Source organism: Colossoma macropomum, unplaced genomic scaffold, assembly GCF_904425465.1.
Source record: "Colossoma macropomum unplaced genomic scaffold, Colossoma_macropomum, whole genome shotgun sequence".
In the NCBI taxonomy this organism is placed as follows: Eukaryota; Metazoa; Chordata; class Actinopteri; order Characiformes; family Serrasalmidae; genus Colossoma; species Colossoma macropomum.
The window spans coordinates 41,726,140-41,747,998 of NW_023494795.1; the positions used below are offsets into that span (position 1 = coordinate 41,726,140).

General features: G+C 49.4%; 28 non-coding genes across 28 annotated transcripts; all 28 read right to left on the reverse strand.

Moving 5' to 3' along the window:
• Positions 1-995: 995 nt before the first annotated feature.
• On the reverse strand, positions 996-1,077 carry trnas-aga. Its single transcript has one exon. It is a non-coding gene; the product is annotated as a tRNA-Ser (tRNA).
• Positions 1,078-1,168: 91 nt separating this feature from the next.
• On the reverse strand, positions 1,169-1,251 carry trnal-cag. Its single transcript has one exon. It is a non-coding gene; the product is annotated as a tRNA-Leu (tRNA).
• An 825-nt stretch (positions 1,252-2,076) lies between these two features.
• trnas-uga lies at positions 2,077-2,158 on the reverse strand. Its single transcript has one exon. It is a non-coding gene; the product is annotated as a tRNA-Ser (tRNA).
• A 1,140-nt stretch (positions 2,159-3,298) lies between these two features.
• On the reverse strand, positions 3,299-3,380 carry trnas-aga. Its single transcript has one exon. It is a non-coding gene; the product is annotated as a tRNA-Ser (tRNA).
• Positions 3,381-3,471: 91 nt separating this feature from the next.
• trnal-cag lies at positions 3,472-3,554 on the reverse strand. Its single transcript has one exon. It is a non-coding gene; the product is annotated as a tRNA-Leu (tRNA).
• An 825-nt stretch (positions 3,555-4,379) lies between these two features.
• Positions 4,380-4,461, reverse strand: trnas-uga. The gene has a single exon. It is a non-coding gene; the product is annotated as a tRNA-Ser (tRNA).
• A 1,140-nt stretch (positions 4,462-5,601) lies between these two features.
• Positions 5,602-5,683, reverse strand: trnas-aga. The gene has a single exon. It is a non-coding gene; the product is annotated as a tRNA-Ser (tRNA).
• Positions 5,684-5,774: 91 nt separating this feature from the next.
• Positions 5,775-5,857, reverse strand: trnal-cag. Its single transcript has one exon. It is a non-coding gene; the product is annotated as a tRNA-Leu (tRNA).
• Positions 5,858-6,682: 825 nt separating this feature from the next.
• trnas-uga lies at positions 6,683-6,764 on the reverse strand. The gene has a single exon. It is a non-coding gene; the product is annotated as a tRNA-Ser (tRNA).
• A 1,140-nt stretch (positions 6,765-7,904) lies between these two features.
• Positions 7,905-7,986, reverse strand: trnas-aga. The gene has a single exon. It is a non-coding gene; the product is annotated as a tRNA-Ser (tRNA).
• Positions 7,987-8,077: 91 nt separating this feature from the next.
• On the reverse strand, positions 8,078-8,160 carry trnal-cag. The gene has a single exon. It is a non-coding gene; the product is annotated as a tRNA-Leu (tRNA).
• Positions 8,161-8,985: 825 nt separating this feature from the next.
• trnas-uga lies at positions 8,986-9,067 on the reverse strand. The gene has a single exon. It is a non-coding gene; the product is annotated as a tRNA-Ser (tRNA).
• A 1,140-nt stretch (positions 9,068-10,207) lies between these two features.
• trnas-aga lies at positions 10,208-10,289 on the reverse strand. The gene has a single exon. It is a non-coding gene; the product is annotated as a tRNA-Ser (tRNA).
• Positions 10,290-10,380: 91 nt separating this feature from the next.
• Positions 10,381-10,463, reverse strand: trnal-cag. The gene has a single exon. It is a non-coding gene; the product is annotated as a tRNA-Leu (tRNA).
• Positions 10,464-11,288: 825 nt separating this feature from the next.
• trnas-uga lies at positions 11,289-11,370 on the reverse strand. The gene has a single exon. It is a non-coding gene; the product is annotated as a tRNA-Ser (tRNA).
• Positions 11,371-12,510: 1,140 nt separating this feature from the next.
• On the reverse strand, positions 12,511-12,592 carry trnas-aga. The gene has a single exon. It is a non-coding gene; the product is annotated as a tRNA-Ser (tRNA).
• Positions 12,593-12,683: 91 nt separating this feature from the next.
• trnal-cag lies at positions 12,684-12,766 on the reverse strand. The gene has a single exon. It is a non-coding gene; the product is annotated as a tRNA-Leu (tRNA).
• Positions 12,767-13,591: 825 nt separating this feature from the next.
• Positions 13,592-13,673, reverse strand: trnas-uga. Its single transcript has one exon. It is a non-coding gene; the product is annotated as a tRNA-Ser (tRNA).
• Positions 13,674-14,813: 1,140 nt separating this feature from the next.
• Positions 14,814-14,895, reverse strand: trnas-aga. The gene has a single exon. It is a non-coding gene; the product is annotated as a tRNA-Ser (tRNA).
• Positions 14,896-14,986: 91 nt separating this feature from the next.
• trnal-cag lies at positions 14,987-15,069 on the reverse strand. Its single transcript has one exon. It is a non-coding gene; the product is annotated as a tRNA-Leu (tRNA).
• An 825-nt stretch (positions 15,070-15,894) lies between these two features.
• Positions 15,895-15,976, reverse strand: trnas-uga. The gene has a single exon. It is a non-coding gene; the product is annotated as a tRNA-Ser (tRNA).
• Positions 15,977-17,116: 1,140 nt separating this feature from the next.
• trnas-aga lies at positions 17,117-17,198 on the reverse strand. The gene has a single exon. It is a non-coding gene; the product is annotated as a tRNA-Ser (tRNA).
• Positions 17,199-17,289: 91 nt separating this feature from the next.
• trnal-cag lies at positions 17,290-17,372 on the reverse strand. The gene has a single exon. It is a non-coding gene; the product is annotated as a tRNA-Leu (tRNA).
• Positions 17,373-18,197: 825 nt separating this feature from the next.
• trnas-uga lies at positions 18,198-18,279 on the reverse strand. Its single transcript has one exon. It is a non-coding gene; the product is annotated as a tRNA-Ser (tRNA).
• Positions 18,280-19,419: 1,140 nt separating this feature from the next.
• Positions 19,420-19,501, reverse strand: trnas-aga. The gene has a single exon. It is a non-coding gene; the product is annotated as a tRNA-Ser (tRNA).
• A 91-nt stretch (positions 19,502-19,592) lies between these two features.
• On the reverse strand, positions 19,593-19,675 carry trnal-cag. The gene has a single exon. It is a non-coding gene; the product is annotated as a tRNA-Leu (tRNA).
• An 825-nt stretch (positions 19,676-20,500) lies between these two features.
• Positions 20,501-20,582, reverse strand: trnas-uga. The gene has a single exon. It is a non-coding gene; the product is annotated as a tRNA-Ser (tRNA).
• A 1,140-nt stretch (positions 20,583-21,722) lies between these two features.
• trnas-aga lies at positions 21,723-21,804 on the reverse strand. Its single transcript has one exon. It is a non-coding gene; the product is annotated as a tRNA-Ser (tRNA).
• Positions 21,805-21,859: the final 55 nt, after the last annotated feature.

Consider the following 21,859-nt stretch of genomic DNA (forward strand, 5'->3'; position numbering starts at 1 on the left):
CAGCCTTTTCTTCTTTGAGAACTGAATCTGAGAATTACGCCATATGGACAAATGTATTGGAACACCTACACATTACACTTCCAGGAGCTTTTATGACATGTCGTTCTAAATCCATAGGTATTAATATGGAGTTAGTCCCCCCTTTGCAGCTCTAACAGCTTACACTCTTTTGGGAGGGCTTTTTACAAGATTTGGGAGTGTGTCTGTGGAAAATTTGCCCATTCATCCAGAAGAGCACTTGTGAGGTCAGACACTGATGTTGGACTAGAGGGCCTGGCTTACAATCTCCATTCTAGTTCATCCCAAAGGTGTTCAATGGGGTTGAGGTCAGGGCTCTGTGTGGGCCAGTCAAGTTCTTCCACACCAAACTCACCCAACCATGGCTTTATGGAGCTTGCTTTGTGCACTGGGGCACAATTCTTCCACACCAAACTCACCCAACCATGCCTTTATGGAGCTTGCTTTGTGCACTGGGGCACATTCATGCAGACCTAGCAGGACAGAAATTTCACAAACTGACTTGTAACAGAGAAGGCATCCTATGACAGTGCCATGTTTAAAGTCACTGAGCTCATCAGCACGACCCATTCTCCTGCCAGTGTTTGTCTATGGAGATTGCAAGGCTATGTGCTTAATTAGATCTACTTGTTAACAATGGGCGTGGCTGAAACACCTGCATTCAATAATTGGGGGGGGGGAGGATGTCCCACTACCTTTGTCCATATAGTGTACGAAAGAATGCCCGCATTGGTGCAGGGAACACATCCTGGGCTGAGGCTTCCACATTCGCGGCAGTGTTAGAGAAGCGCTAAGTGACAGAAAGCATGCTTGGATTTTGGTAGGACCGCTGAAGGAGTCATCTATTTGGAGCAGTTCCTTTGGTGCGAATGAGTGTGTTTTCTACTCTTTCAGTTTTACTTAGGCGGACTTTGTCCATGACTTGGTCCAATTGTGAAGCAGGAAGAGCCGTGCCGCCAGACAAACGAAAAGCAGGTCGTAGTCGGCAGGATTCGAACCTGCGCGGGGAGACCCCAATGGATTTCTAGTCCATCGCCTTAACCACTCGGCCACGACTACCGAGCACCACGGCGCCCGAAACCGCACAAGTCAGCCATAGCCATTCGTAAGACAAAGAAGCGAAATTGGAGCACAAGGCGGTTGAAAAGCATGTCAGAAGTGGGATTCGAACCCACGCCTCCAGGGGAGACTGCGACCTGAACGCAGCGCCTTAGACCGCTCGGCCATCCTGACCACTTGTCAAAAACTGTACGTGGCGCAGGAGACGCTTGTATGTTTTGGTCCCAACCTTAAACGAGATCCAATCCCCCTGTATTGTAGCTCTAAAGGCTTTAGAAGCAGGTGGTTTGTTAGCATGCCGCTAAAGCGGCTACGGCTGTGCCGTACTTGCAAGATAGTCTTTTTTAACCAGAGGCAGCTGGAGTACTTATCATTGGTTACCAGTTTGTGTGTTGTAAGTGACGGCCTTACTTTTATCTCTCACTTTGGCAGTCAGTCTTTCGCCAGGACCACGATCACGTGCAACGCAGGCACAACCCTTCTGCCGTAAACATTTCCTTCAGCTGAGTGTTTCACCGTCAGGGCGGTGTTAGTGACTTGGTAAGTGACTGAGAGCATGCTCAAAGACAAGTTCTTTGGTCCAGTCCTCACGGGACACAACACTGCAGACTTCAGCACACTGCCTCATTAAGCACAGCTGATTCAACTCATCAGCAAGGCCTTCACGAACCGAGTTCAGAGCATTGGATGAAGGTAAAGGCTGATCTCTGTAGCACTTTGGCCCAGAAGGTCCCCAGTTTGACATGCCTTGTTTCTGTGATAGCGGCACAAAGGCCTTGTCATCACAGCGTTGGTCACCGTGCCTTTCAATGGGCCTTGGGATCCGTCGCTGTTGCGGAAAGGCCTTCTCTGACAGGAGACGGCTGTAGTACTCAAGCGTTTTTTCAAGGATCACGTGAATGATTAAGATTTGACTTTTTTGTCAGGCAGCCTTTCGCCTTGGCGGGGTTCGGTCATGAAGCAGGTACAGCCCCGCTGCCAGATAAACGAAAACCCCTACGTAGTCGGCAGGATTCGAACCTGCGCGGGGAAACCCCAATGGATTTCAAGTCCATCGCCTTAACCACTCGGCCACGACTACCAGCCGTTCTTTGTAACCGGGTGCCTGCATCTGAAATTGCACAAGTCGGTCATGGACATTTATTTAGAGCAACTATGCAAAAGTCGAGCACGAGGTTTGTGAAAAGCACGTCAGATGTGGGCTTTGAACCCACACCTTCGTGATGCAGCCTTTTCTTCTTTGAGAACTGAATCTGAGAATTACGCCATATGGACAAATGTATTGGAACACCTACACATTACACTTCCAGGAGCTTTTATGACATGTCGTTCTAAATCCATAGGTATTAATATGGAGTTAGTCCCCCCTTTGCAGCTCTAACAGCTTACACTCTTTTGGGAGGGCTTTTTACAAGATTTGGGAGTGTGTCTGTGGAAAATTTGCCCATTCATCCAGAAGAGCACTTGTGAGGTCAGACACTGATGTTGGACTAGAGGGCCTGGCTTACAATCTCCATTCTAGTTCATCCCAAAGGTGTTCAATGGGGTTGAGGTCAGGGCTCTGTGTGGGCCAGTCAAGTTCTTCCACACCAAACTCACCCAACCATGGCTTTATGGAGCTTGCTTTGTGCACTGGGGCACAATTCTTCCACACCAAACTCACCCAACCATGCCTTTATGGAGCTTGCTTTGTGCACTGGGGCACATTCATGCAGACCTAGCAGGACAGAAATTTCACAAACTGACTTGTAACAGAGAAGGCATCCTATGACAGTGCCATGTTTAAAGTCACTGAGCTCATCAGCACGACCCATTCTCCTGCCAGTGTTTGTCTATGGAGATTGCAAGGCTATGTGCTTAATTAGATCTACTTGTTAACAATGGGCGTGGCTGAAACACCTGCATTCAATAATTGGGGGGGGGGAGGATGTCCCACTACCTTTGTCCATATAGTGTACGAAAGAATGCCCGCATTGGTGCAGGGAACACATCCTGGGCTGAGGCTTCCACATTCGCGGCAGTGTTAGAGAAGCGCTAAGTGACAGAAAGCATGCTTGGATTTTGGTAGGACCGCTGAAGGAGTCATCTATTTGGAGCAGTTCCTTTGGTGCGAATGAGTGTGTTTTCTACTCTTTCAGTTTTACTTAGGCGGACTTTGTCCATGACTTGGTCCAATTGTGAAGCAGGAAGAGCCGTGCCGCCAGACAAACGAAAAGCAGGTCGTAGTCGGCAGGATTCGAACCTGCGCGGGGAGACCCCAATGGATTTCTAGTCCATCGCCTTAACCACTCGGCCACGACTACCGAGCACCACGGCGCCCGAAACCGCACAAGTCAGCCATAGCCATTCGTAAGACAAAGAAGCGAAATTGGAGCACAAGGCGGTTGAAAAGCATGTCAGAAGTGGGATTCGAACCCACGCCTCCAGGGGAGACTGCGACCTGAACGCAGCGCCTTAGACCGCTCGGCCATCCTGACCACTTGTCAAAAACTGTACGTGGCGCAGGAGACGCTTGTATGTTTTGGTCCCAACCTTAAACGAGATCCAATCCCCCTGTATTGTAGCTCTAAAGGCTTTAGAAGCAGGTGGTTTGTTAGCATGCCGCTAAAGCGGCTACGGCTGTGCCGTACTTGCAAGATAGTCTTTTTTAACCAGAGGCAGCTGGAGTACTTATCATTGGTTACCAGTTTGTGTGTTGTAAGTGACGGCCTTACTTTTATCTCTCACTTTGGCAGTCAGTCTTTCGCCAGGACCACGATCACGTGCAACGCAGGCACAACCCTTCTGCCGTAAACATTTCCTTCAGCTGAGTGTTTCACCGTCAGGGCGGTGTTAGTGACTTGGTAAGTGACTGAGAGCATGCTCAAAGACAAGTTCTTTGGTCCAGTCCTCACGGGACACAACACTGCAGACTTCAGCACACTGCCTCATTAAGCACAGCTGATTCAACTCATCAGCAAGGCCTTCACGAACCGAGTTCAGAGCATTGGATGAAGGTAAAGGCTGATCTCTGTAGCACTTTGGCCCAGAAGGTCCCCAGTTTGACATGCCTTGTTTCTGTGATAGCGGCACAAAGGCCTTGTCATCACAGCGTTGGTCACCGTGCCTTTCAATGGGCCTTGGGATCCGTCGCTGTTGCGGAAAGGCCTTCTCTGACAGGAGACGGCTGTAGTACTCAAGCGTTTTTTCAAGGATCACGTGAATGATTAAGATTTGACTTTTTTGTCAGGCAGCCTTTCGCCTTGGCGGGGTTCGGTCATGAAGCAGGTACAGCCCCGCTGCCAGATAAACGAAAACCCCTACGTAGTCGGCAGGATTCGAACCTGCGCGGGGAAACCCCAATGGATTTCAAGTCCATCGCCTTAACCACTCGGCCACGACTACCAGCCGTTCTTTGTAACCGGGTGCCTGCATCTGAAATTGCACAAGTCGGTCATGGACATTTATTTAGAGCAACTATGCAAAAGTCGAGCACGAGGTTTGTGAAAAGCACGTCAGATGTGGGCTTTGAACCCACACCTTCGTGATGCAGCCTTTTCTTCTTTGAGAACTGAATCTGAGAATTACGCCATATGGACAAATGTATTGGAACACCTACACATTACACTTCCAGGAGCTTTTATGACATGTCGTTCTAAATCCATAGGTATTAATATGGAGTTAGTCCCCCCTTTGCAGCTCTAACAGCTTACACTCTTTTGGGAGGGCTTTTTACAAGATTTGGGAGTGTGTCTGTGGAAAATTTGCCCATTCATCCAGAAGAGCACTTGTGAGGTCAGACACTGATGTTGGACTAGAGGGCCTGGCTTACAATCTCCATTCTAGTTCATCCCAAAGGTGTTCAATGGGGTTGAGGTCAGGGCTCTGTGTGGGCCAGTCAAGTTCTTCCACACCAAACTCACCCAACCATGGCTTTATGGAGCTTGCTTTGTGCACTGGGGCACAATTCTTCCACACCAAACTCACCCAACCATGCCTTTATGGAGCTTGCTTTGTGCACTGGGGCACATTCATGCAGACCTAGCAGGACAGAAATTTCACAAACTGACTTGTAACAGAGAAGGCATCCTATGACAGTGCCATGTTTAAAGTCACTGAGCTCATCAGCACGACCCATTCTCCTGCCAGTGTTTGTCTATGGAGATTGCAAGGCTATGTGCTTAATTAGATCTACTTGTTAACAATGGGCGTGGCTGAAACACCTGCATTCAATAATTGGGGGGGGGGAGGATGTCCCACTACCTTTGTCCATATAGTGTACGAAAGAATGCCCGCATTGGTGCAGGGAACACATCCTGGGCTGAGGCTTCCACATTCGCGGCAGTGTTAGAGAAGCGCTAAGTGACAGAAAGCATGCTTGGATTTTGGTAGGACCGCTGAAGGAGTCATCTATTTGGAGCAGTTCCTTTGGTGCGAATGAGTGTGTTTTCTACTCTTTCAGTTTTACTTAGGCGGACTTTGTCCATGACTTGGTCCAATTGTGAAGCAGGAAGAGCCGTGCCGCCAGACAAACGAAAAGCAGGTCGTAGTCGGCAGGATTCGAACCTGCGCGGGGAGACCCCAATGGATTTCTAGTCCATCGCCTTAACCACTCGGCCACGACTACCGAGCACCACGGCGCCCGAAACCGCACAAGTCAGCCATAGCCATTCGTAAGACAAAGAAGCGAAATTGGAGCACAAGGCGGTTGAAAAGCATGTCAGAAGTGGGATTCGAACCCACGCCTCCAGGGGAGACTGCGACCTGAACGCAGCGCCTTAGACCGCTCGGCCATCCTGACCACTTGTCAAAAACTGTACGTGGCGCAGGAGACGCTTGTATGTTTTGGTCCCAACCTTAAACGAGATCCAATCCCCCTGTATTGTAGCTCTAAAGGCTTTAGAAGCAGGTGGTTTGTTAGCATGCCGCTAAAGCGGCTACGGCTGTGCCGTACTTGCAAGATAGTCTTTTTTAACCAGAGGCAGCTGGAGTACTTATCATTGGTTACCAGTTTGTGTGTTGTAAGTGACGGCCTTACTTTTATCTCTCACTTTGGCAGTCAGTCTTTCGCCAGGACCACGATCACGTGCAACGCAGGCACAACCCTTCTGCCGTAAACATTTCCTTCAGCTGAGTGTTTCACCGTCAGGGCGGTGTTAGTGACTTGGTAAGTGACTGAGAGCATGCTCAAAGACAAGTTCTTTGGTCCAGTCCTCACGGGACACAACACTGCAGACTTCAGCACACTGCCTCATTAAGCACAGCTGATTCAACTCATCAGCAAGGCCTTCACGAACCGAGTTCAGAGCATTGGATGAAGGTAAAGGCTGATCTCTGTAGCACTTTGGCCCAGAAGGTCCCCAGTTTGACATGCCTTGTTTCTGTGATAGCGGCACAAAGGCCTTGTCATCACAGCGTTGGTCACCGTGCCTTTCAATGGGCCTTGGGATCCGTCGCTGTTGCGGAAAGGCCTTCTCTGACAGGAGACGGCTGTAGTACTCAAGCGTTTTTTCAAGGATCACGTGAATGATTAAGATTTGACTTTTTTGTCAGGCAGCCTTTCGCCTTGGCGGGGTTCGGTCATGAAGCAGGTACAGCCCCGCTGCCAGATAAACGAAAACCCCTACGTAGTCGGCAGGATTCGAACCTGCGCGGGGAAACCCCAATGGATTTCAAGTCCATCGCCTTAACCACTCGGCCACGACTACCAGCCGTTCTTTGTAACCGGGTGCCTGCATCTGAAATTGCACAAGTCGGTCATGGACATTTATTTAGAGCAACTATGCAAAAGTCGAGCACGAGGTTTGTGAAAAGCACGTCAGATGTGGGCTTTGAACCCACACCTTCGTGATGCAGCCTTTTCTTCTTTGAGAACTGAATCTGAGAATTACGCCATATGGACAAATGTATTGGAACACCTACACATTACACTTCCAGGAGCTTTTATGACATGTCGTTCTAAATCCATAGGTATTAATATGGAGTTAGTCCCCCCTTTGCAGCTCTAACAGCTTACACTCTTTTGGGAGGGCTTTTTACAAGATTTGGGAGTGTGTCTGTGGAAAATTTGCCCATTCATCCAGAAGAGCACTTGTGAGGTCAGACACTGATGTTGGACTAGAGGGCCTGGCTTACAATCTCCATTCTAGTTCATCCCAAAGGTGTTCAATGGGGTTGAGGTCAGGGCTCTGTGTGGGCCAGTCAAGTTCTTCCACACCAAACTCACCCAACCATGGCTTTATGGAGCTTGCTTTGTGCACTGGGGCACAATTCTTCCACACCAAACTCACCCAACCATGCCTTTATGGAGCTTGCTTTGTGCACTGGGGCACATTCATGCAGACCTAGCAGGACAGAAATTTCACAAACTGACTTGTAACAGAGAAGGCATCCTATGACAGTGCCATGTTTAAAGTCACTGAGCTCATCAGCACGACCCATTCTCCTGCCAGTGTTTGTCTATGGAGATTGCAAGGCTATGTGCTTAATTAGATCTACTTGTTAACAATGGGCGTGGCTGAAACACCTGCATTCAATAATTGGGGGGGGGGAGGATGTCCCACTACCTTTGTCCATATAGTGTACGAAAGAATGCCCGCATTGGTGCAGGGAACACATCCTGGGCTGAGGCTTCCACATTCGCGGCAGTGTTAGAGAAGCGCTAAGTGACAGAAAGCATGCTTGGATTTTGGTAGGACCGCTGAAGGAGTCATCTATTTGGAGCAGTTCCTTTGGTGCGAATGAGTGTGTTTTCTACTCTTTCAGTTTTACTTAGGCGGACTTTGTCCATGACTTGGTCCAATTGTGAAGCAGGAAGAGCCGTGCCGCCAGACAAACGAAAAGCAGGTCGTAGTCGGCAGGATTCGAACCTGCGCGGGGAGACCCCAATGGATTTCTAGTCCATCGCCTTAACCACTCGGCCACGACTACCGAGCACCACGGCGCCCGAAACCGCACAAGTCAGCCATAGCCATTCGTAAGACAAAGAAGCGAAATTGGAGCACAAGGCGGTTGAAAAGCATGTCAGAAGTGGGATTCGAACCCACGCCTCCAGGGGAGACTGCGACCTGAACGCAGCGCCTTAGACCGCTCGGCCATCCTGACCACTTGTCAAAAACTGTACGTGGCGCAGGAGACGCTTGTATGTTTTGGTCCCAACCTTAAACGAGATCCAATCCCCCTGTATTGTAGCTCTAAAGGCTTTAGAAGCAGGTGGTTTGTTAGCATGCCGCTAAAGCGGCTACGGCTGTGCCGTACTTGCAAGATAGTCTTTTTTAACCAGAGGCAGCTGGAGTACTTATCATTGGTTACCAGTTTGTGTGTTGTAAGTGACGGCCTTACTTTTATCTCTCACTTTGGCAGTCAGTCTTTCGCCAGGACCACGATCACGTGCAACGCAGGCACAACCCTTCTGCCGTAAACATTTCCTTCAGCTGAGTGTTTCACCGTCAGGGCGGTGTTAGTGACTTGGTAAGTGACTGAGAGCATGCTCAAAGACAAGTTCTTTGGTCCAGTCCTCACGGGACACAACACTGCAGACTTCAGCACACTGCCTCATTAAGCACAGCTGATTCAACTCATCAGCAAGGCCTTCACGAACCGAGTTCAGAGCATTGGATGAAGGTAAAGGCTGATCTCTGTAGCACTTTGGCCCAGAAGGTCCCCAGTTTGACATGCCTTGTTTCTGTGATAGCGGCACAAAGGCCTTGTCATCACAGCGTTGGTCACCGTGCCTTTCAATGGGCCTTGGGATCCGTCGCTGTTGCGGAAAGGCCTTCTCTGACAGGAGACGGCTGTAGTACTCAAGCGTTTTTTCAAGGATCACGTGAATGATTAAGATTTGACTTTTTTGTCAGGCAGCCTTTCGCCTTGGCGGGGTTCGGTCATGAAGCAGGTACAGCCCCGCTGCCAGATAAACGAAAACCCCTACGTAGTCGGCAGGATTCGAACCTGCGCGGGGAAACCCCAATGGATTTCAAGTCCATCGCCTTAACCACTCGGCCACGACTACCAGCCGTTCTTTGTAACCGGGTGCCTGCATCTGAAATTGCACAAGTCGGTCATGGACATTTATTTAGAGCAACTATGCAAAAGTCGAGCACGAGGTTTGTGAAAAGCACGTCAGATGTGGGCTTTGAACCCACACCTTCGTGATGCAGCCTTTTCTTCTTTGAGAACTGAATCTGAGAATTACGCCATATGGACAAATGTATTGGAACACCTACACATTACACTTCCAGGAGCTTTTATGACATGTCGTTCTAAATCCATAGGTATTAATATGGAGTTAGTCCCCCCTTTGCAGCTCTAACAGCTTACACTCTTTTGGGAGGGCTTTTTACAAGATTTGGGAGTGTGTCTGTGGAAAATTTGCCCATTCATCCAGAAGAGCACTTGTGAGGTCAGACACTGATGTTGGACTAGAGGGCCTGGCTTACAATCTCCATTCTAGTTCATCCCAAAGGTGTTCAATGGGGTTGAGGTCAGGGCTCTGTGTGGGCCAGTCAAGTTCTTCCACACCAAACTCACCCAACCATGGCTTTATGGAGCTTGCTTTGTGCACTGGGGCACAATTCTTCCACACCAAACTCACCCAACCATGCCTTTATGGAGCTTGCTTTGTGCACTGGGGCACATTCATGCAGACCTAGCAGGACAGAAATTTCACAAACTGACTTGTAACAGAGAAGGCATCCTATGACAGTGCCATGTTTAAAGTCACTGAGCTCATCAGCACGACCCATTCTCCTGCCAGTGTTTGTCTATGGAGATTGCAAGGCTATGTGCTTAATTAGATCTACTTGTTAACAATGGGCGTGGCTGAAACACCTGCATTCAATAATTGGGGGGGGGGAGGATGTCCCACTACCTTTGTCCATATAGTGTACGAAAGAATGCCCGCATTGGTGCAGGGAACACATCCTGGGCTGAGGCTTCCACATTCGCGGCAGTGTTAGAGAAGCGCTAAGTGACAGAAAGCATGCTTGGATTTTGGTAGGACCGCTGAAGGAGTCATCTATTTGGAGCAGTTCCTTTGGTGCGAATGAGTGTGTTTTCTACTCTTTCAGTTTTACTTAGGCGGACTTTGTCCATGACTTGGTCCAATTGTGAAGCAGGAAGAGCCGTGCCGCCAGACAAACGAAAAGCAGGTCGTAGTCGGCAGGATTCGAACCTGCGCGGGGAGACCCCAATGGATTTCTAGTCCATCGCCTTAACCACTCGGCCACGACTACCGAGCACCACGGCGCCCGAAACCGCACAAGTCAGCCATAGCCATTCGTAAGACAAAGAAGCGAAATTGGAGCACAAGGCGGTTGAAAAGCATGTCAGAAGTGGGATTCGAACCCACGCCTCCAGGGGAGACTGCGACCTGAACGCAGCGCCTTAGACCGCTCGGCCATCCTGACCACTTGTCAAAAACTGTACGTGGCGCAGGAGACGCTTGTATGTTTTGGTCCCAACCTTAAACGAGATCCAATCCCCCTGTATTGTAGCTCTAAAGGCTTTAGAAGCAGGTGGTTTGTTAGCATGCCGCTAAAGCGGCTACGGCTGTGCCGTACTTGCAAGATAGTCTTTTTTAACCAGAGGCAGCTGGAGTACTTATCATTGGTTACCAGTTTGTGTGTTGTAAGTGACGGCCTTACTTTTATCTCTCACTTTGGCAGTCAGTCTTTCGCCAGGACCACGATCACGTGCAACGCAGGCACAACCCTTCTGCCGTAAACATTTCCTTCAGCTGAGTGTTTCACCGTCAGGGCGGTGTTAGTGACTTGGTAAGTGACTGAGAGCATGCTCAAAGACAAGTTCTTTGGTCCAGTCCTCACGGGACACAACACTGCAGACTTCAGCACACTGCCTCATTAAGCACAGCTGATTCAACTCATCAGCAAGGCCTTCACGAACCGAGTTCAGAGCATTGGATGAAGGTAAAGGCTGATCTCTGTAGCACTTTGGCCCAGAAGGTCCCCAGTTTGACATGCCTTGTTTCTGTGATAGCGGCACAAAGGCCTTGTCATCACAGCGTTGGTCACCGTGCCTTTCAATGGGCCTTGGGATCCGTCGCTGTTGCGGAAAGGCCTTCTCTGACAGGAGACGGCTGTAGTACTCAAGCGTTTTTTCAAGGATCACGTGAATGATTAAGATTTGACTTTTTTGTCAGGCAGCCTTTCGCCTTGGCGGGGTTCGGTCATGAAGCAGGTACAGCCCCGCTGCCAGATAAACGAAAACCCCTACGTAGTCGGCAGGATTCGAACCTGCGCGGGGAAACCCCAATGGATTTCAAGTCCATCGCCTTAACCACTCGGCCACGACTACCAGCCGTTCTTTGTAACCGGGTGCCTGCATCTGAAATTGCACAAGTCGGTCATGGACATTTATTTAGAGCAACTATGCAAAAGTCGAGCACGAGGTTTGTGAAAAGCACGTCAGATGTGGGCTTTGAACCCACACCTTCGTGATGCAGCCTTTTCTTCTTTGAGAACTGAATCTGAGAATTACGCCATATGGACAAATGTATTGGAACACCTACACATTACACTTCCAGGAGCTTTTATGACATGTCGTTCTAAATCCATAGGTATTAATATGGAGTTAGTCCCCCCTTTGCAGCTCTAACAGCTTACACTCTTTTGGGAGGGCTTTTTACAAGATTTGGGAGTGTGTCTGTGGAAAATTTGCCCATTCATCCAGAAGAGCACTTGTGAGGTCAGACACTGATGTTGGACTAGAGGGCCTGGCTTACAATCTCCATTCTAGTTCATCCCAAAGGTGTTCAATGGGGTTGAGGTCAGGGCTCTGTGTGGGCCAGTCAAGTTCTTCCACACCAAACTCACCCAACCATGGCTTTATGGAGCTTGCTTTGTGCACTGGGGCACAATTCTTCCACACCAAACTCACCCAACCATGCCTTTATGGAGCTTGCTTTGTGCACTGGGGCACATTCATGCAGACCTAGCAGGACAGAAATTTCACAAACTGACTTGTAACAGAGAAGGCATCCTATGACAGTGCCATGTTTAAAGTCACTGAGCTCATCAGCACGACCCATTCTCCTGCCAGTGTTTGTCTATGGAGATTGCAAGGCTATGTGCTTAATTAGATCTACTTGTTAACAATGGGCGTGGCTGAAACACCTGCATTCAATAATTGGGGGGGGGGAGGATGTCCCACTACCTTTGTCCATATAGTGTACGAAAGAATGCCCGCATTGGTGCAGGGAACACATCCTGGGCTGAGGCTTCCACATTCGCGGCAGTGTTAGAGAAGCGCTAAGTGACAGAAAGCATGCTTGGATTTTGGTAGGACCGCTGAAGGAGTCATCTATTTGGAGCAGTTCCTTTGGTGCGAATGAGTGTGTTTTCTACTCTTTCAGTTTTACTTAGGCGGACTTTGTCCATGACTTGGTCCAATTGTGAAGCAGGAAGAGCCGTGCCGCCAGACAAACGAAAAGCAGGTCGTAGTCGGCAGGATTCGAACCTGCGCGGGGAGACCCCAATGGATTTCTAGTCCATCGCCTTAACCACTCGGCCACGACTACCGAGCACCACGGCGCCCGAAACCGCACAAGTCAGCCATAGCCATTCGTAAGACAAAGAAGCGAAATTGGAGCACAAGGCGGTTGAAAAGCATGTCAGAAGTGGGATTCGAACCCACGCCTCCAGGGGAGACTGCGACCTGAACGCAGCGCCTTAGACCGCTCGGCCATCCTGACCACTTGTCAAAAACTGTACGTGGCGCAGGAGACGCTTGTATGTTTTGGTCCCAACCTTAAACGAGATCCAATCCCCCTGTATTGTAGCTCTAAAGGCTTTAGAAGCAGGTGGTTTGTTAGCATGCCGCTAAAGCGGCTACGGCTGTGCCGTACTTGCAAGATAGTCTTTTTTAACCAGAGGCAGCTGGAGTACTTATCATTGGTTACCAGTTTGTGTGTTGTAAGTGACGGCCTTACTTTTATCTCTCACTTTGGCAGTCAGTCTTTCGCCAGGACCACGATCACGTGCAACGCAGGCACAACCCTTCTGCCGTAAACATTTCCTTCAGCTGAGTGTTTCACCGTCAGGGCGGTGTTAGTGACTTGGTAAGTGACTGAGAGCATGCTCAAAGACAAGTTCTTTGGTCCAGTCCTCACGGGACACAACACTGCAGACTTCAGCACACTGCCTCATTAAGCACAGCTGATTCAACTCATCAGCAAGGCCTTCACGAACCGAGTTCAGAGCATTGGATGAAGGTAAAGGCTGATCTCTGTAGCACTTTGGCCCAGAAGGTCCCCAGTTTGACATGCCTTGTTTCTGTGATAGCGGCACAAAGGCCTTGTCATCACAGCGTTGGTCACCGTGCCTTTCAATGGGCCTTGGGATCCGTCGCTGTTGCGGAAAGGCCTTCTCTGACAGGAGACGGCTGTAGTACTCAAGCGTTTTTTCAAGGATCACGTGAATGATTAAGATTTGACTTTTTTGTCAGGCAGCCTTTCGCCTTGGCGGGGTTCGGTCATGAAGCAGGTACAGCCCCGCTGCCAGATAAACGAAAACCCCTACGTAGTCGGCAGGATTCGAACCTGCGCGGGGAAACCCCAATGGATTTCAAGTCCATCGCCTTAACCACTCGGCCACGACTACCAGCCGTTCTTTGTAACCGGGTGCCTGCATCTGAAATTGCACAAGTCGGTCATGGACATTTATTTAGAGCAACTATGCAAAAGTCGAGCACGAGGTTTGTGAAAAGCACGTCAGATGTGGGCTTTGAACCCACACCTTCGTGATGCAGCCTTTTCTTCTTTGAGAACTGAATCTGAGAATTACGCCATATGGACAAATGTATTGGAACACCTACACATTACACTTCCAGGAGCTTTTATGACATGTCGTTCTAAATCCATAGGTATTAATATGGAGTTAGTCCCCCCTTTGCAGCTCTAACAGCTTACACTCTTTTGGGAGGGCTTTTTACAAGATTTGGGAGTGTGTCTGTGGAAAATTTGCCCATTCATCCAGAAGAGCACTTGTGAGGTCAGACACTGATGTTGGACTAGAGGGCCTGGCTTACAATCTCCATTCTAGTTCATCCCAAAGGTGTTCAATGGGGTTGAGGTCAGGGCTCTGTGTGGGCCAGTCAAGTTCTTCCACACCAAACTCACCCAACCATGGCTTTATGGAGCTTGCTTTGTGCACTGGGGCACAATTCTTCCACACCAAACTCACCCAACCATGCCTTTATGGAGCTTGCTTTGTGCACTGGGGCACATTCATGCAGACCTAGCAGGACAGAAATTTCACAAACTGACTTGTAACAGAGAAGGCATCCTATGACAGTGCCATGTTTAAAGTCACTGAGCTCATCAGCACGACCCATTCTCCTGCCAGTGTTTGTCTATGGAGATTGCAAGGCTATGTGCTTAATTAGATCTACTTGTTAACAATGGGCGTGGCTGAAACACCTGCATTCAATAATTGGGGGGGGGGAGGATGTCCCACTACCTTTGTCCATATAGTGTACGAAAGAATGCCCGCATTGGTGCAGGGAACACATCCTGGGCTGAGGCTTCCACATTCGCGGCAGTGTTAGAGAAGCGCTAAGTGACAGAAAGCATGCTTGGATTTTGGTAGGACCGCTGAAGGAGTCATCTATTTGGAGCAGTTCCTTTGGTGCGAATGAGTGTGTTTTCTACTCTTTCAGTTTTACTTAGGCGGACTTTGTCCATGACTTGGTCCAATTGTGAAGCAGGAAGAGCCGTGCCGCCAGACAAACGAAAAGCAGGTCGTAGTCGGCAGGATTCGAACCTGCGCGGGGAGACCCCAATGGATTTCTAGTCCATCGCCTTAACCACTCGGCCACGACTACCGAGCACCACGGCGCCCGAAACCGCACAAGTCAGCCATAGCCATTCGTAAGACAAAGAAGCGAAATTGGAGCACAAGGCGGTTGAAAAGCATGTCAGAAGTGGGATTCGAACCCACGCCTCCAGGGGAGACTGCGACCTGAACGCAGCGCCTTAGACCGCTCGGCCATCCTGACCACTTGTCAAAAACTGTACGTGGCGCAGGAGACGCTTGTATGTTTTGGTCCCAACCTTAAACGAGATCCAATCCCCCTGTATTGTAGCTCTAAAGGCTTTAGAAGCAGGTGGTTTGTTAGCATGCCGCTAAAGCGGCTACGGCTGTGCCGTACTTGCAAGATAGTCTTTTTTAACCAGAGGCAGCTGGAGTACTTATCATTGGTTACCAGTTTGTGTGTTGTAAGTGACGGCCTTACTTTTATCTCTCACTTTGGCAGTCAGTCTTTCGCCAGGACCACGATCACGTGCAACGCAGGCACAACCCTTCTGCCGTAAACATTTCCTTCAGCTGAGTGTTTCACCGTCAGGGCGGTGTTAGTGACTTGGTAAGTGACTGAGAGCATGCTCAAAGACAAGTTCTTTGGTCCAGTCCTCACGGGACACAACACTGCAGACTTCAGCACACTGCCTCATTAAGCACAGCTGATTCAACTCATCAGCAAGGCCTTCACGAACCGAGTTCAGAGCATTGGATGAAGGTAAAGGCTGATCTCTGTAGCACTTTGGCCCAGAAGGTCCCCAGTTTGACATGCCTTGTTTCTGTGATAGCGGCACAAAGGCCTTGTCATCACAGCGTTGGTCACCGTGCCTTTCAATGGGCCTTGGGATCCGTCGCTGTTGCGGAAAGGCCTTCTCTGACAGGAGACGGCTGTAGTACTCAAGCGTTTTTTCAAGGATCACGTGAATGATTAAGATTTGACTTTTTTGTCAGGCAGCCTTTCGCCTTGGCGGGGTTCGGTCATGAAGCAGGTACAGCCCCGCTGCCAGATAAACGAAAACCCCTACGTAGTCGGCAGGATTCGAACCTGCGCGGGGAAACCCCAATGGATTTCAAGTCCATCGCCTTAACCACTCGGCCACGACTACCAGCCGTTCTTTGTAACCGGGTGCCTGCATCTGAAATTGCACAAGTCGGTCATGGACATTTATTTAGAGCAACTATGCAAAAGTCGAGCACGAGGTTTGTGAAAAGCACGTCAGATGTGGGCTTTGAACCCACACCTTCGTGATGCAGCCTTTTCTTCTTTGAGAACTGAATCTGAGAATTACGCCATATGGACAAATGTATTGGAACACCTACACATTACACTTCCAGGAGCTTTTATGACATGTCGTTCTAAATCCATAGGTATTAATATGGAGTTAGTCCCCCCTTTGCAGCTCTAACAGCTTACACTCTTTTGGGAGGGCTTTTTACAAGATTTGGGAGTGTGTCTGTGGAAAATTTGCCCATTCATCCAGAAGAGCACTTGTGAGGTCAGACACTGATGTTGGACTAGAGGGCCTGGCTTACAATCTCCATTCTAGTTCATCCCAAAGGTGTTCAATGGGGTTGAGGTCAGGGCTCTGTGTGGGCCAGTCAAGTTCTTCCACACCAAACTCACCCAACCATGGCTTTATGGAGCTTGCTTTGTGCACTGGGGCACAATTCTTCCACACCAAACTCACCCAACCATGCCTTTATGGAGCTTGCTTTGTGCACTGGGGCACATTCATGCAGACCTAGCAGGACAGAAATTTCACAAACTGACTTGTAACAGAGAAGGCATCCTATGACAGTGCCATGTTTAAAGTCACTGAGCTCATCAGCACGACCCATTCTCCTGCCAGTGTTTGTCTATGGAGATTGCAAGGCTATGTGCTTAATTAGATCTACTTGTTAACAATGGGCGTGGCTGAAACACCTGCATTCAATAATTGGGGGGGGGGAGGATGTCCCACTACCTTTGTCCATATAGTGTACGAAAGAATGCCCGCATTGGTGCAGGGAACACATCCTGGGCTGAGGCTTCCACATTCGCGGCAGTGTTAGAGAAGCGCTAAGTGACAGAAAGCATGCTTGGATTTTGGTAGGACCGCTGAAGGAGTCATCTATTTGGAGCAGTTCCTTTGGTGCGAATGAGTGTGTTTTCTACTCTTTCAGTTTTACTTAGGCGGACTTTGTCCATGACTTGGTCCAATTGTGAAGCAGGAAGAGCCGTGCCGCCAGACAAACGAAAAGCAGGTCGTAGTCGGCAGGATTCGAACCTGCGCGGGGAGACCCCAATGGATTTCTAGTCCATCGCCTTAACCACTCGGCCACGACTACCGAGCACCACGGCGCCCGAAACCGCACAAGTCAGCCATAGCCATTCGTAAGACAAAGAAGCGAAATTGGAGCACAAGGCGGTTGAAAAGCATGTCAGAAGTGGGATTCGAACCCACGCCTCCAGGGGAGACTGCGACCTGAACGCAGCGCCTTAGACCGCTCGGCCATCCTGACCACTTGTCAAAAACTGTACGTGGCGCAGGAGACGCTTGTATGTTTTGGTCCCAACCTTAAACGAGATCCAATCCCCCTGTATTGTAGCTCTAAAGGCTTTAGAAGCAGGTGGTTTGTTAGCATGCCGCTAAAGCGGCTACGGCTGTGCCGTACTTGCAAGATAGTCTTTTTTAACCAGAGGCAGCTGGAGTACTTATCATTGGTTACCAGTTTGTGTGTTGTAAGTGACGGCCTTACTTTTATCTCTCACTTTGGCAGTCAGTCTTTCGCCAGGACCACGATCACGTGCAACGCAGGCACAACCCTTCTGCCGTAAACATTTCCTTCAGCTGAGTGTTTCACCGTCAGGGCGGTGTTAGTGACTTGGTAAGTGACTGAGAGCATGCTCAAAGACAAGTTCTTTGGTCCAGTCCTCACGGGACACAACACTGCAGACTTCAGCACACTGCCTCATTAAGCACAGCTGATTCAACTCATCAGCAAGGCCTTCACGAACCGAGTTCAGAGCATTGGATGAAGGTAAAGGCTGATCTCTGTAGCACTTTGGCCCAGAAGGTCCCCAGTTTGACATGCCTTGTTTCTGTGATAGCGGCACAAAGGCCTTGTCATCACAGCGTTGGTCACCGTGCCTTTCAATGGGCCTTGGGATCCGTCGCTGTTGCGGAAAGGCCTTCTCTGACAGGAGACGGCTGTAGTACTCAAGCGTTTTTTCAAGGATCACGTGAATGATTAAGATTTGACTTTTTTGTCAGGCAGCCTTTCGCCTTGGCGGGGTTCGGTCATGAAGCAGGTACAGCCCCGCTGCCAGATAAACGAAAACCCCTACGTAGTCGGCAGGATTCGAACCTGCGCGGGGAAACCCCAATGGATTTCAAGTCCATCGCCTTAACCACTCGGCCACGACTACCAGCCGTTCTTTGTAACCGGGTGCCTGCATCTGAAATTGCACAAGTCGGTCATGGACATTTATTTAGAGCAACTATGCAAAAGTCGAGCACGAGGTTTGTGAAAAGCACGTCAGATGTGGGCTTTGAACCCACACCTTCGTGATGCAGCCTTTTCTTCTTTGAGAACTGAATCTGAGAATTACGCCATATGGACAAATGTATTGGAACACCTACACATTACACTTCCAGGAGCTTTTATGACATGTCGTTCTAAATCCATAGGTATTAATATGGAGTTAGTCCCCCCTTTGCAGCTCTAACAGCTTACACTCTTTTGGGAGGGCTTTTTACAAGATTTGGGAGTGTGTCTGTGGAAAATTTGCCCATTCATCCAGAAGAGCACTTGTGAGGTCAGACACTGATGTTGGACTAGAGGGCCTGGCTTACAATCTCCATTCTAGTTCATCCCAAAGGTGTTCAATGGGGTTGAGGTCAGGGCTCTGTGTGGGCCAGTCAAGTTCTTCCACACCAAACTCACCCAACCATGGCTTTATGGAGCTTGCTTTGTGCACTGGGGCACAATTCTTCCACACCAAACTCACCCAACCATGCCTTTATGGAGCTTGCTTTGTGCACTGGGGCACATTCATGCAGACCTAGCAGGACAGAAATTTCACAAACTGACTTGTAACAGAGAAGGCATCCTATGACAGTGCCATGTTTAAAGTCACTGAGCTCATCAGCACGACCCATTCTCCTGCCAGTGTTTGTCTATGGAGATTGCAAGGCTATGTGCTTAATTAGATCTACTTGTTAACAATGGGCGTGGCTGAAACACCTGCATTCAATAATTGGGGGGGGGGAGGATGTCCCACTACCTTTGTCCATATAGTGTACGAAAGAATGCCCGCATTGGTGCAGGGAACACATCCTGGGCTGAGGCTTCCACATTCGCGGCAGTGTTAGAGAAGCGCTAAGTGACAGAAAGCATGCTTGGATTTTGGTAGGACCGCTGAAGGAGTCATCTATTTGGAGCAGTTCCTTTGGTGCGAATGAGTGTGTTTTCTACTCTTTCAGTTTTACTTAGGCGGACTTTGTCCATGACTTGGTCCAATTGTGAAGCAGGAAGAGCCGTGCCGCCAGACAAACGAAAAGCAGGTCGTAGTCGGCAGGATTCGAACCTGCGCGGGGAGACCCCAATGGATTTCTAGTCCATCGCCTTAACCACTCGGCCACGACTACCGAGCACCACGGCGCCCGAAACCGCACAAGTCAGCCATAGCCATTCGTAAGACAAAGAAGCGAAATTGGAGCACAAGGCGGTTGAAAAGCATGTCAGAAGTGGGATTCGAACCCACGCCTCCAGGGGAGACTGCGACCTGAACGCAGCGCCTTAGACCGCTCGGCCATCCTGACCACTTGTCAAAAACTGTACGTGGCGCAGGAGACGCTTGTATGTTTTGGTCCCAACCTTAAACGAGATCCAATCCCCCTGTATTGTAGCTCTAAAGGCTTTAGAAGCAGGTGGTTTGTTAGCATGCCGCTAAAGCGGCTACGGCTGTGCCGTACTTGCAAGATAGTCTTTTTTAACCAGAGGCAGCTGGAGTACTTATCATTGGTTACCAGTTTGTGTGTTGTAAGTGACGGCCTTACTTTTATCTCTCACTTTGGCAGTCAGTCTTTCGCCAGGACCACGATCACGTGCAACGCAGGCACAACCCTTCTGCCGTAAACATTTCCTTCAGCTGAGTGTTTCACCGTCAGGGCGGTGTTAGTGACTTGGTAAGTGACTGAGAGCATGCTCAAAGACAAGTTCTTTGGTCCAGTCCTCACGGGACACAACACTGCAGACTTCAGCACACTGCCTCATTAAGCACAGCTGATTCAACTCATCAGCAAGGCCTTCACGAACCGAGTTCAGAGCATTGGATGAAGGTAAAGGCTGATCTCTGTAGCACTTTGGCCCAGAAGGTCCCCAGTTTGACATGCCTTGTTTCTGTGATAGCGGCACAAAGGCCTTGTCATCACAGCGTTGGTCACCGTGCCTTTCAATGGGCCTTGGGATCCGTCGCTGTTGCGGAAAGGCCTTCTCTGACAGGAGACGGCTGTAGTACTCAAGCGTTTTTTCAAGGATCACGTGAATGATTAAGATTTGACTTTTTTGTCAGGCAGCCTTTCGCCTTGGCGGGGTTCGGTCATGAAGCAGGTACAGCCCCGCTGCCAGATAAACGAAAACCCCTACGTAGTCGGCAGGATTCGAACCTGCGCGGGGAAACCCCAATGGATTTCAAGTCCATCGCCTTAACCACTCGGCCACGACTACCAGCCGTTCTTTGTAACCGGGTGCCTGCATCTGAAATTGCACAAGTCGGTCATGGACATTTATTTAGAGCAACTATGCAAAAGTCGAGCACGAGGTTTGTGAAAAGCACGTCAGATGTGGGCTTTGAACCCACACCTTCGTGATGCAGCCTTTTCTTCTTTGAGAACTGAATCTGAGAATTACGCCATATGGACAAATGTATTGGAACACCTACACATTACACTTCCAGGAGCTTTTATGACATGTCGTTCTAAATCCATAGGTATTAATATGGAGTTAGTCCCCCCTTTGCAGCTCTAACAGCTTACACTCTTTTGGGAGGGCTTTTTACAAGATTTGGGAGTGTGTCTGTGGAAAATTTGCCCATTCATCCAGAAGAGCACTTGTGAGGTCAGACACTGATGTTGGACTAGAGGGCCTGGCTTACAATCTCCATTCTAGTTCATCCCAAAGGTGTTCAATGGGGTTGAGGTCAGGGCTCTGTGTGGGCCAGTCAAGTTCTTCCACACCAAACTCACCCAACCATGGCTTTATGGAGCTTGCTTTGTGCACTGGGGCACAATTCTTCCACACCAAACTCACCCAACCATGCCTTTATGGAGCTTGCTTTGTGCACTGGGGCACATTCATGCAGACCTAGCAGGACAGAAATTTCACAAACTGACTTGTAACAGAGAAGGCATCCTATGACAGTGCCATGTTTAAAGTCACTGAGCTCATCAGCACGACCCATTCTCCTGCCAGTGTTTGTCTATGGAGATTGCAAGGCTATGTGCTTAATTAGATCTACTTGTTAACAATGGGCGTGGCTGAAACACCTGCATTCAATAATTGGGGGGGGGGAGGATGTCCCACTACCTTTGTCCATATAGTGTACGAAAGAATGCCCGCATTGGTGCAGGGAACACATCCTGGGCTGAGGCTTCCACATTCGCGGCAGTGTTAGAGAAGCGCTAAGTGACAGAAAGCATGCTTGGATTTTGGTAGGACCGCTGAAGGAGTCATCTATTTGGAGCAGTTCCTTTGGTGCGAATGAGTGTGTTTTCTACTCTTTCAGTTTTACTTAGGCGGACTTTGTCCATGACTTGGTCCAATTGTGAAGCAGGAAGAGCCGTGCCGCCAGACAAACGAAAAGCAGGTCGTAGTCGGCAGGATTCGAACCTGCGCGGGGAGACCCCAATGGATTTCTAGTCCATCGCCTTAACCACTCGGCCACGACTACCGAGCACCACGGCGCCCGAAACCGCACAAGTCAGCCATAGCCATTCGTAAGACAA